This window comes from Puma concolor, chromosome C1 (genome assembly GCF_028749965.1).
Source record: "Puma concolor isolate L17-30 chromosome C1, mPumCon1.1.hap2, whole genome shotgun sequence".
Taxonomy (NCBI): domain Eukaryota; kingdom Metazoa; phylum Chordata; class Mammalia; order Carnivora; family Felidae; genus Puma; species Puma concolor.
In genome coordinates, this window is record NC_141674.1 from 105,132,859 (window position 1) to 105,150,673 (window position 17,815).

Genomic DNA, 17,815 nt, shown 5'->3' on the forward strand with positions numbered 1-17,815 from the left:
ACAGGAATGAAGACTACAGCATTATTTGTAATGTTAAAAATATAGAACCAAATTAATTTCAAAAGCACACAGAGTGTTAAACACTAGTACAAACGATAGAAGAAACTTCTATGGAAAGTGAGGCCGAGGACAGCTCTGCTTGTTCTTGCTTTTTCATGCATATGCTTTAAATAGCTCTTCCCAGGATCTGGGATGACCTTCCCATAAAGGATCTAGACGGTGCAATAAAGGATCCCGAGGTGCACAGGACCCCGAAGTGCTCCAGACGCAGAATGGTAATATAAGTGAGGTCTTCTCCTTCTTAAAGGGAAGGAGATCACAGGACAAAGGCTTTTCAAGGCCAAACATTACGTCCCTGGGTGGGCTCGAACCACCAACCTTTCGGTTAACAGCCGAACGCGCTAACCGATTGCGCCACAGAGACCCGCTCAAGTCAGGCTTTTCATCCCAATAAAGAATGAGCATGCCCTCCACGCGGGGAGAGCCGCCCACCTCGGCAGGACCACCGTGCAGGTTCCAAAGCCTCGAAAACCCGGGAGGACGAGTCGACGCGGCTAGTTCCTCGCGTTTGAAATCCTTGCCTTGGGCGATTCCGAAGGCAGAAGGGCAGCCAGCCGGACTGTTCGTTGTTGTGGCGGGAACCAGAAAATTAAAGGGAAGGTTATGGGGGGCGGGACCAGGAGGAGGTGGGAAGGAGATCAGGGGAAAACACGAAACGTGGAAAGGAGAAGTATGGACGAGACGGAGAGACCTGCCCGGACGGGAGATGGGAAAATTGTTTTGTGGAACAGAATGGGGAGGGAGAAACGGAGAAGAGCGTGAAAGAGGACAGCACGAACATCTGTAGGTGTCCAAGAATAAAAGGGCAAAGGAAGTGTGAATATGCTTACGTAAGAACAAACTGTAGGTATCTGGCAGTGGCGGCCCGCAGGCCTGTGGTGCATGGTCACTGTGCAGTGGTTAGGGCGTTTGTGGCTGCAAGTTCAAACCCGGTAACGGCAGAGTAGCGTCTTGACCCATCTTTTTGGGTTGCTCGTCATCCCAGCGCCAGAGTTAGCAGCAGTTGGAGCACAGCATACTTGGGTGCAGAGTACACGGCTGACCCCACAGAGCCACGCGGCCACAAGAGGAGTAAATGCCACGGTGCACGAACTGGCAGGCCGCCAGCCAAAGCGAAACTTTGGGAGTTTCCTCCTCTCACTACCCAGCAGAAAACATCCCAAAGGTGAAATACCGCCTTCAGGGAGGCTTGCCTGTAGCCTCCACTAACGAAATAGTGCGGTCATAGCCTTTTTTTCTGGTAAAGATATTTCAAATATCTGTGTGTGTGTGGCGGAGGGGGTGGGGAGGGGCTTACACTAAACGAGAACGAGTTTTTGAGTTTAATAAAATGCCAACAAGCGGTCCTGGTCTACCTCAGCTTGTCTTCATCTGCCATTCATTACTAGTTTTTATGGGAATAGTAAATTACTGAACTATAGTTCACATAGAGTAAAAACCACAAATCTTTAGTGTACACTTTGTTGAATGTGGGCAAATGAAATCATCACCCAAATCAAGTTACAAAATATTGCCATGATCCCAAAAGTGTACACTGATCCCCTTTCCAGGCAATTCAGACCCTATCTCACTTAGTTATCACTTGGAGGTCTATTTCCTATAGGTTACAATTGCTTTTTCTTGAAATTCAAACAAATAAATGCGTATTTTTTTTGCATTTGTCTTTTTTTCATGCAACATTATGTTCATTAAATATGTCCATACCGTTATGTATATCACTTCTTGATTTGGGTATTATTGGAGTAACTTTGGTGTTATTTAGTATTAATTAGTGCTATTGATGAATATTCTTAGTGTTTTGATGCATAGTCTGTGCCGGACTTTCTGTGTACTTGTACATTCATAGAAGTACTGCAGTTGCTGGGTCATGGAGTTTAACTTTATTAGAAATCACTGGGGTTCCTGGGCGGCTCAGTCAGTTAAGCCTCTGATTTTGGCTCAGGTCATGATCTCATGGTTTGCAAGTTCCAGCCTTAGGTCAGGCTCTGTGCTGAGAGAGCTCAGCCTGCCTCAGATTCTGTGTCTCTCTCTGCCCCTGCCCCACTCATACTCTGTATCTCTTTCTCTCTCTCTCCAAAATTAAAAATTAAAAAAAAGAGAGATTGCCAATAGTCCTCTAGAATGATTTTGAACCAGCAACTACAGTTGCAATTGCTCTACATTCTTATCAGCATTTGGTGTATTAATTATTTTAAATACAGCCATGCTGGAGGGTGTAGAATGTTATATCTCCTTATATTTTAATTGTATTTCCCAAAGGAGTAAAAATACCTGGAATATTTCTGATAACTTTTGGTCATTAAGATATCTTACTTTCTGAGGAAAGACTATTCAAATATTTTACCTATTTTTATTTGGTTTAGTTTTTTACCACTGATTTATAAAAATAATTGAGACATTTTATTTATTTATTTATTTATTTATTTATTTATTTATTTATAGGGACCGAAGGGGAGGGGCAGAGAGGGAAAGAATCCCAAGCAGGCTCTGAGCTGAGAGTCCTATGTGGGATTTGATCTCATGAAGCATGAGATCGCCACTCAAGCTGAAATCTAGAATTTGAAAGGCTTAACAGACTGAGCCACCCAGGCACCCCTGAGACATTTTAAAGTAATAATGTGACTAATATATTTTCTCAATTTGTGACTTGACTTTCATATGGTGATTTCTCATGAGTATAAGTGTTTAATTTGGGTGAAATTTTTTTTAGCTTTATTTTTTTGTTTATATTTATGCCTTTTTATGTTCTATAAGAAATCTTTGTACCAAATATTGTGAATATATTCTCCCAAATTCTCTATGAGCTCTAGAATTTTAGTCACAACTTAAAAATCTGTGATATGTTCTTCTCAAAATCAAAATAGTCTTAGGAGCTATCAATGACAAGGAATAGAAAATACTTCTAAAATGCTCTTAAGAGAATCTATTAGGGACTTGGGATGATGGTGTTAGCAATACTCCATGTTCACAGGAAGATTCAGAAATTATCCTTCAAACCTGTCAAGTGCTGAGTGAAAATGACTCTTTTGGAAATCTCTACAACGCAGTTTGCCCCTGGTTGCAAGGGCTGTTTACTGGATCTAGTGAAAGTCTGCATAGATAACCTGCACAGGTATTTTCTGAATTACAGTCTTCCCAAGGCTATCTCCAGTGAGTGATTCTCCCATAATATTTGGCTTCCTTTAGATGGCATTCTATTCTATTTTTTTTATTAAATAATTTTTTTTTTTTTTTTTTTGAGAGAGAGACAGGGTGCCAGCAGGGGAGAGGCAGAGAGAGTGGGAATTCCAAGCAGGTTCCAGGCTCTGAGCTGTCAGCGCAGAGCCCTACCCTGGGTTCGAACTCCGGAACTGTGAGATCATTACCTGAGCAGAAGTCAGACGCCCAACCGATTGAGCCACCCAAGCACCTTGATTTTATATTTTTTAGATGGCATTTAAAAAAGCCCTGAGAGCCTATCATGCGCGCGCACACACGCACACACACACACACTTACACTTGTCATATTTGAACACTTACCTCCTTCACACATTCCCCTTCCTCACTCCTCCTGGGCAGGGACCTGACCCACAATCTATCCAGCACCAATTCCAGAAGATCCCGGGGTGGATCCAACATCCCCCAGGATTGACAACTCTACCAATTCCGTATCTCTCCTACTCCAGACCTTAACGACAAGCATTTGCAGCTACCGCACGCCCACGTCATAAGGTGCCTTTGCGCGCCAGGTTCACGGCTCTAAGCCCCAGGAGCCCAAGGCCTCTTTGATGCTGGTGTCTGTGCGGGAACACCGGGGCTGGGTGGGTCAGGCGCGATTCTCCCTCCTGGCGTCGCTTTCAGCCCTGCTTGGGAAATCGGGTCTGCACCTTCGTCTTCCTGGATCTCCTCTTTCGCGACGTAAGTGCATGCTTCTAACTGCTTCTTGCACCACACCCCCTGTCTGTCCAAAAGGTGCCAGAGCTACACCTGCTCTTTCCCTGCAGCCCGCCCTGTCTGCGGGAGCTCCGGCGCCAGGATCTGGCCCAGCGAGCTCAGCACCAAGCTGGGAGCTCCTCGCAGGCCAGCAGGACAAAGGCCACACGGCGTCCGCTGGTGGGAAAGCACGCGGGGCGTCACCTGAGGGCCTCCGCTCCAGCGCCACATTCCCTTTGGAACGAAGTCGGAAGGAGGCACCCCTTCCAGGAGCAAGGAGGCCAGAAACCTGTCTTCGCACGGAGGCTCCCGGGGCCAGCGCGCCCTTTGTCTTCCTGCCCCGGCTGGCCATGGTTCCTCGTCTCTCACCCGGCTTCTCCTTCCCGCTGCTTCTCTCCCACTCCCGCTGTGTCCTTGGGGACAGGAAGCCGCCCTCTCCGTCCTCCCCGTCCTCCCCCCCGCCGTCTCCCGCCGCCACCCCATCCCCACCCCTACCCGCACCCCCCGCGGAAAGGACCCGTCGCCTCTCCCATGCTTGCGGAGCAACCTTTTGTAACAACGGGAGGAGAGAGGAACTGCGGTCGGAGGCAACCGGTTCCCGCGCTGGTTCTCACGGCCCAGCCCGTCGAGGGGCCCGGCTCGAGCCCAGAATCCTTGCTTCTCCTTGAGCTGCCAGAGCCTGCGGCGCCCGGAGCTGGCCAAGTCAGCGTCTCTCCCACCGCACCCCAGGGAAGAGCTGGAATATCCTGTGGGGGTCGCTCTTACCCAGAAGAGACACCTGGCAAGCGGTCCAACCGAAGCCCGGACTCTGCGCCCCGGGCCACTTCTCGGCGTCGCTTCCGTCGGCGCGTGCAGCCCTCGCGGGGCCTTGGAGAGCGGAGGAATGATGGAGAAGGACGCACTCTCCAGTGGCAATAAAAAAATCCCACTTTCCCCCAACTTGCCTCACCGTCCTCCCCACTCCTCCATTCTAACACCTCCAGGAAAGAAGAATGGTGGTCTTGCTTTTCTTGCAGATTTGTTTTTGTCCATGACTCCCTTTCCTTTAACGGACATGTATTCACATATCCACAAATTACTAGTAGAATGACATTTTTACCAGCCTTTCCCCAAGTAGAGTATATTGAAATTACTTAAGTATCCTGTCATTGGTCTTTAGTTTTACGCTGGTATACTTATCATTACACCATTATCATTAACACCAGAATCAAAGTGTGACAAATGCAATAACACATATAAAAAACATGATGTTGCTTGATAATGGTTAGTTAGAAAAAGTGTATATTCATTCATGTGAATCTGAAGAAAGGACAAGCCTAATCTGTGGGGGTAGACATCCCTAAAATAGCAAGGATGGATAGGCATTACCTGGAAAGTGTATCAAAGGGCCATGCTTGGATGAGAGAAAATTTGTCTCGATCCTGGTGTGATTAAACATTGCAATATTTAAATAGCTGTCCATTAATGATTTGGGCATTTTGTTCCATGAATACACATTACTAATTTCCTTTTTAGGATAAAATTGACTATCCAACGTTAGAGACTACAACGTAGACCACGACCAGTTTGGAGTGTATTGCAAACTCTTTAAAATCTGTTCTTTTTGTGTACAGCAGTCTCACTAATGTTTGAAATAGTTCCACCAAAAACAAAACAAAACAAAAAAAAAAAAAAAAAAAGAAAAAACAACTCGCCATAAGACTAGACCATTTCCTTAGTGGAAGCTACATACAGGGATCATTGAGAGCTTCCGCTTCATCTTTAGATATTTTCTGTTAAATTGGGAGATGTGGAGCGCGTCCAGGGTTTCTCTGAGACAGCGCTGCATAGAGCTTAGTGCACTATTGTTTGTTTTTTCCTTCCTCCTGACCGTATTGCACTTGGTGGTGGCCTGCGAAAAGTGTGGCTCTTTGCGTGCAGGTAAGGAGAGCGGCCCGTGTGGTTTCAAACACAAAGTAAAATGGAAAGCCTTGCCGTGACTCGGATTCGAACCGAGGTTGCTGCGGCCACAACGCAGAGTACTAACCACTATACGATCACGGCGCGCCACTCTGCCGGCGGTGAACTCAGTTCTTGCTCTGACAAATGGGATGAAATTCATTCCAGTTACTGTGCTGCTTTGTTGTTGGATAACTGCAGGTACTCGTGCTGTTCCCTCGTGTCTTGCCTTCGTTTTCACCCTCCCCATTCGAATTCTGGCATCCAGCCCAGCCTGTGCGTCTGCACAGGCCTCTGCGGGGTATCTTTGCGGTGTCCATGCCTCCTCCGCTTCTTTCCCTCCTCCATACGTTTCTCCTTTTGATGCCCCCACCTCTCACTCCGGCTCCCACCCCACCGACCGCGGCTGAGCAGAGCATCATCAGCACAGATGGGCGGGTGAAGACGGCACAACCCGAGGAGCCATCACGAGAACCCACCAGGCGTTCAGCTTCTCTTGGGCACCTCTTGCATCAGGCTCGGGGAGTCGCAGCCCTGGGCGTCTCTGGGGGGCTCTGGTATCTGACGCGAGCGTGGAACAAGGTGTGGGGGAGGCTGTTCAGCTGGCTGCCCTTCTGCCTTTGGAATCGCCCAACGCACGGGTTTCAAACGGGACGAACACTGCATCGCATCGCAACTCTTCTCTGATTTTCCGAGGCTTTGGAGCCTGCAGTGCTGTCCGGAAAAGGCGGTTGGCTCCCCCTAGCGTTGCGTGAGTGCTTGCTCTCTGTTCTATGAAAACGCGTGCTTCCACGGGTCTCTGTGGCGCAATCGGTTAGCGCGTTCGGCTGTTAACCGAAAGGTTGGTGGTTCGAGCCCACCCAGGGACGCACCCATCGTTTTTTTTTTTTTTTTTTTAGATCGTGAAAGTCGTTTCTTTCTATCTTGTCCATTCCCTCCCCTAAAGGCAGAGAAACTCCTCTGCAGAGAAACTCCTCTATTACCCTCCTGTCCTTACTCGTCTTGTGCACAACAGAAGGACCTAAGTCAAGATCATCACGGATCCTCAAAGACCTCGGGAGGAAAAGAGGTCACCAGGAATCCTCAAGAGTAAACATCGTTACCCTGAGTTCGTTTCAACAACGAGGCTTCTTTGCTTGTACTAATATTTATTTAAGCCTTTCCATATAGTTACCAAATTTTAATTTCCATATAGTTAACAAAATTAATTTGGTTTTATGCTTTTACTATTATAAATAATACTGCTGTCATATCCAGTCAATACTTGTATACACATCTACATGGTAGAATGCAATTGTTCTATCATAGTCTTTAGTCTTTACATGGTTTCTATAGGATTCCACTTTTTCTCCTTTGATGGTTTATTAGCTATAACTCTCTCTTTTGTTATTTCAGCTACTGCTTTGGGCTTCATAGCATATACATCTGTAACTTACCACAGTTGCCTTTAAGTGATCTCATATCTCTTCACATTTCTCCTCTGCCAGCCTTTATGCTAGTTTTGTCATGCATTTTACTTTGTGTATGTTATAAACCTCACAATCCATTGTCATTACCTTTGTTTAATCTGTCTCTTGGTATTAGGGATTTAAGTAATAAGAAAAAAATCCTATATTTTCCCATGGAAATATCCTTTCTGTTGTTCTTTATCTCCTTGGGTACATACAGATTCCCATCTAGTATCAGTGTCCTTCCCAGAGGACTTTTTAAACATTTCTTGCAATGTGAATCTGTTGGTGATGAAGTCTTTCAGCATTTGTATGTCTGTAAATGTCATTATTCACTTTCATTTTTGAAAGACTTGGGGGGGGGAGGCAAAGAATTCCACCGTTGAATTCCTCCCCCATCCTTTAAAGATGTTGCTCAACTGTCTCTTTTTTTTTTTTTCTAAAGGGACATTTATTCCTTTTCCAAATGTTACAGTAAAACCAGGTGGAAGAGAATGTTTATAACAGTTAGAAAAAAAAAAGTACAAATCTAGGGTTTGGCCATTAAAAGTTATTTACAACAATGGGAGGGGGAAAAAAGACAACAAGAAGTTGTTTTACATTATAGACCTCCCCCTCTCCCCAAAGCCTAATACTTGCTTACCAAGTCAAAAAAGAGACACAGTCGATTCACAAGCTGGAGTAAGACATTTATAAAAACCTAGACAGGGGCAGTGTCCTCCCCAGCCCAGGTGCCACTAGGCACAGAACAAGAGACTAAAAACTCAACAGGGGTGGGGGGGGAGGGGGAGGCTGGACACTCAGGGTTTGAGGGTGTAGGCACCCCACATCTGGCTCAGGGATTTGGGAAATAGGGAAAATGTCTTTTCTACTTGGAAAAGAATTGGGGAAGAAAACCAGCAATTGCCTTCTGCAGGGGTGGGGACAGGACAGGTAAGGCCAGGAGCAGGAGCATTTCACATCACTGACCTAACTTGGGAAACTGCAAGGGACCATCTTCAACTGGCCTTAAGAGGAAGGCCAAATGGATGATGGGAGAATCCACAGGAGGGAAAAGGAGAGGGAATGTGGCTGGGAGGGAGCAACAGCCCCTTCCTTTCTGGGCACAGGAAGGCAGTCAGGGGACCTGGTCCAGGCAGTGACCTTACAAGGACAGCACAGTTTTTGCAGCTTAGAGATCACCCACCTGCCCCACCCAGCTACTCATTCTGCTCGCTGGAGGGTGTAGGGCCACTCTCCCGCCCAGAGGGAGTGGATGGCCCTGCAGTCTGGGCCCCTACCTCTTCTTTGGTGTCTCCTCCCTTGGAGGCAGCACTAGTCTCTGCCCCCTTGGCCTGGGGCTCCTGGCCCTCCGGGGCGGCAACAGCCTTCCCTTCCTGGGCTGTGCCTTCCTCGCCGCAGGCACCGATCTCCCCCTGCTCCTGCTCTTCCTCTGTGGGTGAGGAGGCAGAAGAATCACCCCTACCCTCCTTCCGATTTCTCTTGAAGGACAGACCACTCAATTTGAAAGCCTTCTTGAAAGAAAATTTCTTCTTCTTCTCGGGGGTCTCCTTGACGGGGACATCCGCCTTGACCTCACCGCCCTGGCTAGGGGATGCTGGCTCGATGGCATCGCCAGTGGCCCCGGCTGCTTCCTCTGTTCCGTTCATGGGGGGCGATTCCCCTTCACCCTTGGGGAGAAGTCTCCATTGCTTTTCACGTGGTCATTCTCCATCTGTTGGCCTTAGCAGGGGAAGCGCCTGCTGCCTCCTAGGCGGTCACGTCGCCCCGGGGAGCCTTGGAGCTCTGGCTGCCCATGATGGGGGGAGGTCTGCTGGGGGGCGCCCGGAGCCGCCCTGGGCTCGCGCTGCAGGGGATAGTTCAGCCAGGTCGGCCTGGCCGGCGGAGGGGTGGGGCTCGCGCCTGAGGGGGAGGGGGAGGGGTGGGGGGGGGTGGAGAACCGAGCTGCACCCCCTCTCTGCGCCCGACCCGCTAGCTGTGCCCGACGCCGCCCAACTCCGCGCCAGAATGCCCTCAACTGTCTTATCATTTGTGCTGGTTCTGATGAGAAGTCTGACATCATCTTTATTTTTTTCTGTATGTACCTTAACCTTAAAACAAAATTGCCAGTTGTTTTACCAGCAAAAGATCAGTTTGTTCAGGAATAGCAGAGAATTACAATCCCAGAAAAGCAAGCTAAAGCAAACCCATAGACAAGTGCACAGAACAAAAGAGAGGTATGCTCTTTTATACAGGAAAGCGGGAAGTTGGGAAGACTATTATAAATAACTACTTTGGCTCAAACTAGGAGTTTTAAGTATAGGGGCTTCCCATTGGCTGAGTTGTGACTGTTTCATTGGCTGGGCTGTTGCCAATGAATGAGAAAATGAGAAAAGATGAGAAAAGCCTCTCATCTTTCTGCAGGGTAGCAAAAGTAGTGTCTTCCTACAAGGTCCACCTTTTACAGTTGGATTTGGAACTGAGAGCAAACGGTAAGGCATGAGAGCCTCCCCCCCTCCCCCCCCCCCCCCCCCCCCCCCCCCGTTGAACCTCCCCACTACATTTCAGTAAGGTTTCCCTTAGCGAATTTTCATAGTACCATGTCTTTTTTCCTCTGGCTGCTTTAAAGGTACCCCCCCCCCCCATGGATTTGAGCAATTTAGTTATGATGTAACTTGGTGTGAGTTTTTAAATAGTCCTTGTGTTCTTTCATTGTATCCATTTGGCTCCTTGGGTGGGTGAGCTTATAATTTTCATTATGACTGAGGGGCGCCTACATGGCTCAGTTAAGCCTCTGACTTGGGCTCCGGTCATAATCTCGCCCTCCATGGGTTCCAGCCCCGCATCAGGCTCTGTGCTGACAGCTCAGAGCCTGGAGCCTGCTTCGGATTCTGTGTCTCCCTCTCTCTCTGCCGCTCCCCCACTCACACTCTTTCTCTCTCTCTCTCAAAAAGAAATAAAACATAAAGAATATTAAATTTAAAAAAATTTTCATTATGATTGGAAATTTTTCTCATTGCTTCTTCAAACATTTTTACTTCAAAAAATTTTCTCCTGCAGTCTTTTCAGGGATTCCAATCACTCATATATTAGGCCTTTTAAAGTTGCCCTACTATTCACTGATGCTATGTTAAGTTAAAAGCTTTCTGGGAGCGCCTGGGTGGCTCAGTCGGTTGAGCGTCCAACTTGGGCTCTAAGTCATGATCTCGAGGTTTGTGAGGTCCAGCCCCGCGTCTGGCTCTGTGCTGACAGCTGAGCCTGGAGCCTGCTTCGGATCCTGTGTCTCCTCCTCTCTCTGCCCCTCCCATGCTCATGCTCTGTTTCTGTCTCTCAATAATAAACAAACGTTAAGGAAAAAAAAAAAAACCTTTAAAAAAAAGGTTGTTTTTTTTTTCTTTGCGTTTCACTTTGGATATTTCCATTGTTCATGGCTTTATGTTCCCTAATATTTTTTTTACACAATGTCTAATCTGCTCTTAATTCCATCTGGTGAATTTATTAACTCAGATGTTATAGTTTCCTCCTTTAACTTTGATCCTGGTCATTTGTGTATGTTCCACATTTCCAACTTAACTCTTTGGGCATATGTAACACATAGTATCTATTTTAAAGTCTTCTCTGCTAGTTTTAACATCTTGTCAGCTCTCGTTCAGTTTCAATTGCTTATTCTCCTTTGGGTTTTGTTTTTCTGCCTCTTGCATGCCTGGCAGACATTGTCACAGTGTACCTTCTTGGATACTGGCTACTTTGGTATTCCTATAAATTTTTTTGAGTTTTGTCCTGGGGCACAGTCAAGGGTGTGGCCTGCTCTCCAAGGTGACTGGGAGCAGACACACAGCGACCAGGCCTGGTAGTCGAGTGCTGAGAAGGCTTTCAGGTGGCGGTGGGACTCCGGCCTTGCTTGTGTTGTTTTTTTGTGTGTTAGTTTTCTAAATGGAAACGCAACAGCGCCCGCCGAGGCCGCCTTGGCTCAAGCCACCGTTCTTTCTGCATTTTAAAGGACAATAGATATATGTGTGGGGGGCGGGGCGGGGGGGGAGTGTGGAGGAGGGGGTCGTAAAAGGAAGCTGTTTCCGCCCGGTTTCGAACCGGGGACCTTTCGCGTGTGAGGCGAACGTGATAACCACTACACTACGGAAACGAGGCAGGCGGCCGGGTCTCCGGCTCTAACCCCCAAAAGCGGCATTTCGGCCACACCCGTTGGGCCCGCCGACTTCGCTTGAACTGCCCAAGGCCCTGAAAGCAGCCGCGCCCCTGCGGGCGAGGAGCCCGCGTCCCCGGAGCGGTCCCGGCAAAGGACCCCGCGCCTCCCCTGAGGACGGGACCCTGGCGCCCTCAGCAGCCTAGCCTCGGGAACCGCACCGAACGCAGGGTGTCCGCCTCCAGGACGAGGGGCCCCAGGGCAGACGTCGGGTGCACGCTCTTCCTCCGCCAGCCCTTTGGCTCTGCGCCGCTCTGCGCCGCTCCGCGGCCCTCCGGGCAGAGGGGACCTTCCGATTCCTGCCGCCATCGCTTATTCTACTCGGCTCCTTTAGTACAATATTTTAATCATGCCTGTGTGTTTTAGTCAGTACCGTAGCAAAGGCCACATCTTAGGACATTTGGCTGTTTTAAAATATCGAACACGAATACAGGCCAATCCACGATTCCCGGCCTGGAATGAATTCGTTCGAAGACCACATAGAGTAAGTATAAATCTATTCAGGAGCCAGGGACAGTGCACGCAGATTTCATGATTATTCGATTTCCTCCTCATCCCTCTTGAGATTCGTTTTGAAGAACAGTTTTGTTTTACCTTTCACAATACCTGACACTTCTTTTATTTGCCTTGCCTTTTATAATTTTCCCGTTCAACAGGTCAAGGAATGCGATTTTTAACCTAGGACAGGTCAAGAGGTAAAGGCGGTTTTCACAGAAAGCATGTGCCTGGAGGGGTTTTCAAGCTCACCTCACAGCAAAATGCTAGCCGACCAATGCTGGGAAAGACTAATGTTCTTTCTTTCTTTGCTTTTCTTTCTTGTCCCTCTCCCCTTTTCTCTTTTTCCTTTAGAAGTACAGCTTAAGAAGTTTGGCGAAGAATATGCCATTTTCTCCAGCGGTTGATCTTAGTGCAATGGTTACCGTGTGGCCTTCTCGCTCAAAGTTCAAGTGCTCCAACCCGAAGGAAGTGCGGGCAGCATACTCACTGGACACCAGCCCACAGTGCTCTGCTTTGTTCTGCTTTGGCTCAAAATGCAGTTAGGGATGCACCATCGTCACCAGCAACCGGAGGACCTGCTTCCAAAAGATGTGGCCTTCAAAGTAGCTTTCCATCATTGAATTTCTTTAGGTCACCCTCCCCCCTTTCCTTCCCTCCAAATTCTATTTTTCTCCTACCACCCCCAGCCAGGGGAGAGGATTCACTGTCTTTCTGTCGTGTCCGGACCCTCTGTGGTTGTACGTGGACAGGAGGAAGGAGTATTTGAACCTTCCCCTCCAGGAGCAAGACGTGCAGTCGGGGCTGGAGAACCACAAACTAATACACTTGGATCAGCTGGGTTCCCGCAAACCCAGTCGAGCGGTCCTTGGAGCCTCTCTGTTGGCTGAAACGGAAGGCACGTGGGATTCCACACCCCGCAAGAGGAGCTACGCTGAGGGGCCCCGGCCCTAACCCCTTGCCCTCGAGGACAGGCCTGGAAGAGGGACAGAGCCGCCCCCTCACTCCCCCCCGCAACACCACTCCCCCCCGAAAAAGAACAACGGCGGCTCAAACCCACGATCCCTAGACTTAGGGATGAGGGAGCCAAGGTGCCAGCGTTAAACTGATCTCCCGCCTGTGTCGGGAGAGTCGTTTGCCCGAATCAGCAAGCCGGTTGTGTGGCTCCGAGACGGCAATTAACAAAAGCAGCAGCAGGATTTTCGGACAAAGCAGGCGTGCGGCGTGTGGCTGGGGGGCCGGGGGCGGGGCGGGGGGCGGGGGGGGGGGCGGGACCCGAGTCCAGTCCAGGGCTGCCGAGCCTGCCTCGAAAGGCGTCTCGGTCCGCGCCGCCTCTGTCGCTGCGTCCCAAACTTTGGGGGGATGTTGGGGACTGCGGGGTCTCACTCCGGGCGCCTCCCCTCCCGCCTCTTCGCGGCGACCTTGTGTCCACACGCAGCCACGGGTGCGGCCTGGACGGGCCGACTTGTGGACCTGGAGGGGCCCCGGGGCGCAACCGCTGTCCCGCACAGTGTAAGGTCTTTCTTGTGGGGCATTTTTTATAGAGGGAACGGCCTTAGGGGACAATTACTGAGAGGGATGCGCGTCACCCAGAGCAAACAGACGGGAAATAGCCACCGCTTAACGCGGAGAGTACTCATGCTTCTTAAAAAGAAGCAGCTGGCAGCTCCCTGGTGGTCTAGTGGCTAGGATTCGGCGCTTTCACCGCCGCGGCCCGGGTTCGATTCCCGGTCAGGGAAGACCTTTTTCTAATGGTTCTACATGCACGAATCTGGATCTTCATCCCCACGTGGGGGGCGGGCAGGGGCAGGCCTCCGGGTCCAGGCTGTCTCCAGGCTCTGCTGGCAGTTCAGAGCCTGGAGCCTGCTTCAGATTCTGTGTTTCCCTCTCTCTGCTCCTCCCCCGCTTGCACGCTGCCTCGCTCTCTCTATCTCTCTCAAAAATAAATAAACATTGAAAGATTTGGTCAAATAGAATTTTAAAAAATGACAGAAAGCAAAGGGCCCTCTATATCTGAAAGAAAGGCAAGAGAGGAGCCTTGCAGCTTGAGAGGAATGAAAGGGAAAGACAAGGGGGAGGTGGGGAGTCCCACTGCTCTTGGCTTGCAAGGCGCTCTCTCATGCCTCACAGCTGTGCAAGTCCCCCAGTTTCTGCAGCTTCCAGAAGCTCCAAGGTCCAAGGGATAAAAACTTTCAATTTGTGCTTTGGTCAAAATCAGGAGTCCCGCCTGAGATGTGGGATTCTGAATCCAGGATGTGAAAATCCTGGGCCCTTACTTCCAGGGGAGAGGAAATAAAGCCCTGAAGCAGGGGCCTCTGGAGAGCTGAGCTCTCATTTGTCTGAAGCTGTCTCAGTTCTTTCTGAAGACTTTGCTCCTGGTATATTATGCATATGAATTTTGCGTATCACATGCCCTAAATTTGACACAGCAGAAAGCTCTGTATTCAGGAAGGGGTGAGGAGCCACTACAGTGGAGAAGTTGCCTTACATGTGAAAAATGAAACTAATAATAACACTGTTAGTTATATTTGAAAGGAAAAAAAATATCCTTTCAGAAACTGAGTAAAAACTGTTTTCTTTGAAAAACTTTATTCTTTTCTGAAGGACCTTGCTTGAAAATGCAAGAAATATAAGAGACCTCATTTGCATCCTTGGACTCCAAAGAACCCTGGAAATAGATTCAAGCTGGCTGAAGGGGGCAAGAAGAGTTGAAAACCGGGTTTGAGCATACCAAGCCTGCCTTCTAAGAAAGCATACACAGTTACAAAGAGCCAAATTCTGGCAATCCAAGAAAACAACTTTGCAGACAAATTCTATCTTTATTTCTAGAGCTCCACATGAAAATATTTCAGTTAAGTCCACCAATACTCCACTCATTAGAGCTTTTTGTTATCTGATTTAAATGATAAAAGCAACGAGAATGAGATCACTGATCAAATGATAGCAAAACCCAACAGTGGAAGGAATCTACCTGAAAAAACTCAAAAGGAAGCCTTTGATTCTAAGTGGGTTTATGCCACCAAGCACTGAGTTTATAGTCCAAGGGACAGGTGACCCAGAAGTCTTTGTGCCATACTCTGGAACATAGAACTAGCTATGGTTGGTGTTTCTTGCTACAACTAGCTGTTGGTGTTTCATCCTATGCCCGTCCAGGGTCCTCTAACTCTGTAAGTCTGGGGAGGCTTTGGACCTTGGAGACGTGACTAGGGAAGTCATATCATGGAACACATTTGGGGGCCTGTGAGAATCCCTGTTAAGTGATTTCAGGGCTAGCCTGGCAGGCCAACTGTCCTCCCCTAACTTGTTCCTTACCTCCCTCAGAATGAAAGATTCTGCAAATCCCATCTGCAAACTGAGAAGACACCAGAACCCAGTTAAATTTTACTTCCCCTTGCTTGAAGTGAGGTGTCTTGTGGACGCAGAAGCTTCCTTCCAACCAATTTTTACTGCTGTTTCTCCTTAGCCCCATGGTGAATGCAAGAGCTTCAGTTTTTAGCATACTTCCCACAGCTAACTTCACAGCTAACTTCACAGACATCAGCAGTGTCACTTCAGGTTTTTTCTTTGGAGGAAAAGCAAATATTCAAGCATTACTTTTCTAAGCATTTTTTTTTTTTCCTACAAAAAAGCCCTGGGATTGACAATGAATGCTATCCTTTGAGTTGATTTCTAGCCAGGGAATAAATGTAAACAATATCCCACAAGCTTAAGGGCCACAAGCTCGAAGGACATACTCCAGGGGCAGGAATAACCGAGAATCTGATGAGAGGAAAGTAGAAGGATGGTGAAGCAAGTAAGACAGGACACTGAGGCCTACCAGGTGGTTCAAATCTTGTCTTATTTTGCTGAATAACTTATCAGTGTAAATGCCTGATCCAACAAATGGTCAGGAGGGAGTAAGTTGTGTGTGTGTATGTGAGTGTATGTGTGTAGGCGTGAGAAAGTCACGTAGCAGAGATGCAATTTGCTGAAGTTCCCAGTCTTATTTCTTTGTGAGGTGCCATTGTTCTATTGTGTTTAACATTGTTGTAGTTGTCATTGTTGTAGTGACATCCTCGGTTAGAACTGAGTTACAATAAGTGAAGTGGTCCTAGAAGAATATGAGCTTAGGTATGGGTTCTGAGAATGTGTTCTGGATTATCTGCTATGGGGTCTTAGACCTGTTTAGATTTGAAGGTATTAAGGACCCTGATGTCACGGAATACTGTCAGTTCATGGCATGCAGTAGCAAAGCATTTACTCAAGAGGCTTTCACTGTTCACTTGCTTGGTTGACCGAAAACTTGCACCAAAAGTGGAAGTTTGTAAATGAAGTTTAAACGCCAGAACTTCTTTGGTATATTACAGAGGAAAGTATCCAAAAGCTTAGGGAGATCAGGATACTAGAGAGGATTTATCATGTAAGACAAGCTCACTCACCCCTATCTATATTCTCTGGAAAGGTCGAGAAGAACACACTACTTTCAACAAGGTTGTGAGAAATATATTCAAGAGGGCTGTCTCTGCATCTTCAAAGGACTCTGTAGTGGCTATTTCTTGAAGGACAGTGGGAGCTGCTGCCATTGAACTGTGATTCCTGAAATTAGTGGGGATAATGGAAAGATGGCATTGAGAGGGTCACATGACAATGATAAATCTCTAAAGAAAAAGTGGTCACAGCTAATACAACGGGTAGCAGACCTGAAACACTAATCAGAATGGCTTACCACTCTTTATCATGAACTCATCAGTGTCCCCAGATCTGAAATAGATGGGTAACCTATTAGAATTTTACTTGATCTGTATAAACAGAAATATTTTAGGTCTAGTGAACATAGGTCTGACTTGAGTCACAATAACCACAAATCCTTAACAAATTCAAAATCATAGAGCCCTTTGAATGAAGGAAAGATAGGTTCCCTCAAGGAAAGATGCTATTTATACAGCTAAAAATTAACACTCTCAGACCTTTAGCCATATAGCATGACCATGCCAGAGTCATCTGAGTAGAATGCTCTAATAGTAAAAGATGAGTTTATAAGAGAATATTTGAAAATTGTGCCATAATAAATATTACTTTATGGTAGCTATTATTGGTTATGTTTAATTGCCAAAAAAATTATATAAAGATTATCATTATGGTTGATTATCATTATCATTAAGGATTATCATTATCATTATCATTATGGTTGATCAGTGAAAATCAGAATGAAGCAAGTTTTGAGTTTGAACATCTGACTGTCATGAGATTTACTTTTACTAGGAAGCACAGAGTAGCTAACGACATATTTAAGCAGCATTTAACAATTTTATAGGAGCATATAATGAAATTCTTTATAGCAGTATTTGGTATTTTTAACTTTAGCCATTTCAGATACGTGGAATGATATCTCATTGCAGTTTTAATTTGCATTTGCCTAATGGCTAGTGATGTAATGGCTTGTCACGTGCTTATTTGCAGTCTTTATATCCTTTCAGGGGAAATATCAGTTTATATCTTTGTTAATTTTCTAATTGGGTTGTTACTTTACTGTTGAGTTTTTTTTTTTTTTTTATGTTTATTTCTGAGACTGAAGAGACAGAGCATGAGTGGGGCAGGGGCAGAGAGAGAGACACAATCAGAAGCAGGCTCCAGGCTCTGAGCTGTCAGCACAGAGCCTGATGTGGGGCTCAAACTCATGATCTGTGAGATCATGACCACCTGAGCCGGAGTTGGATGCTTAACCGACTGAGCCATCCAGGCGCCCCAAAATTCTTTTTATATTGTAGATACTAGTCTTTCGTGGATATATGGTTTGCAAATA

General features: G+C 47.3%; 5 non-coding genes and 1 pseudogene across 5 annotated transcripts; 2 read left to right on the top strand and 4 right to left on the bottom strand.

Annotated features, from left to right (window-relative positions):
• Positions 1 to 350: 350 nt before the first annotated feature.
• Positions 351 to 424, bottom strand: TRNAN-GUU (transfer RNA asparagine (anticodon GUU)). Its single transcript has one exon. It is a non-coding gene; the product is annotated as a tRNA-Asn (tRNA).
• Positions 425 to 5,943: 5,519 nt separating this feature from the next.
• Positions 5,944 to 6,015, bottom strand: TRNAH-GUG (transfer RNA histidin (anticodon GUG)). Its single transcript has one exon. It is a non-coding gene; the product is annotated as a tRNA-His (tRNA).
• A 690-nt stretch (positions 6,016 to 6,705) lies between these two features.
• On the top strand, positions 6,706 to 6,779 carry TRNAN-GUU (transfer RNA asparagine (anticodon GUU)). Its single transcript has one exon. It is a non-coding gene; the product is annotated as a tRNA-Asn (tRNA).
• Positions 6,780 to 8,557: 1,778 nt separating this feature from the next.
• Positions 8,558 to 9,155, bottom strand: LOC147578328 (MARCKS-related protein pseudogene; annotated as a pseudogene).
• A 2,250-nt stretch (positions 9,156 to 11,405) lies between these two features.
• On the bottom strand, positions 11,406 to 11,478 carry TRNAV-CAC (transfer RNA valine (anticodon CAC)). Its single transcript has one exon. It is a non-coding gene; the product is annotated as a tRNA-Val (tRNA).
• Positions 11,479 to 13,700: 2,222 nt separating this feature from the next.
• TRNAE-UUC (transfer RNA glutamic acid (anticodon UUC)) lies at positions 13,701 to 13,772 on the top strand. The gene has a single exon. It is a non-coding gene; the product is annotated as a tRNA-Glu (tRNA).
• The last annotated feature ends 4,043 nt before the right edge of the window (positions 13,773 to 17,815 follow it).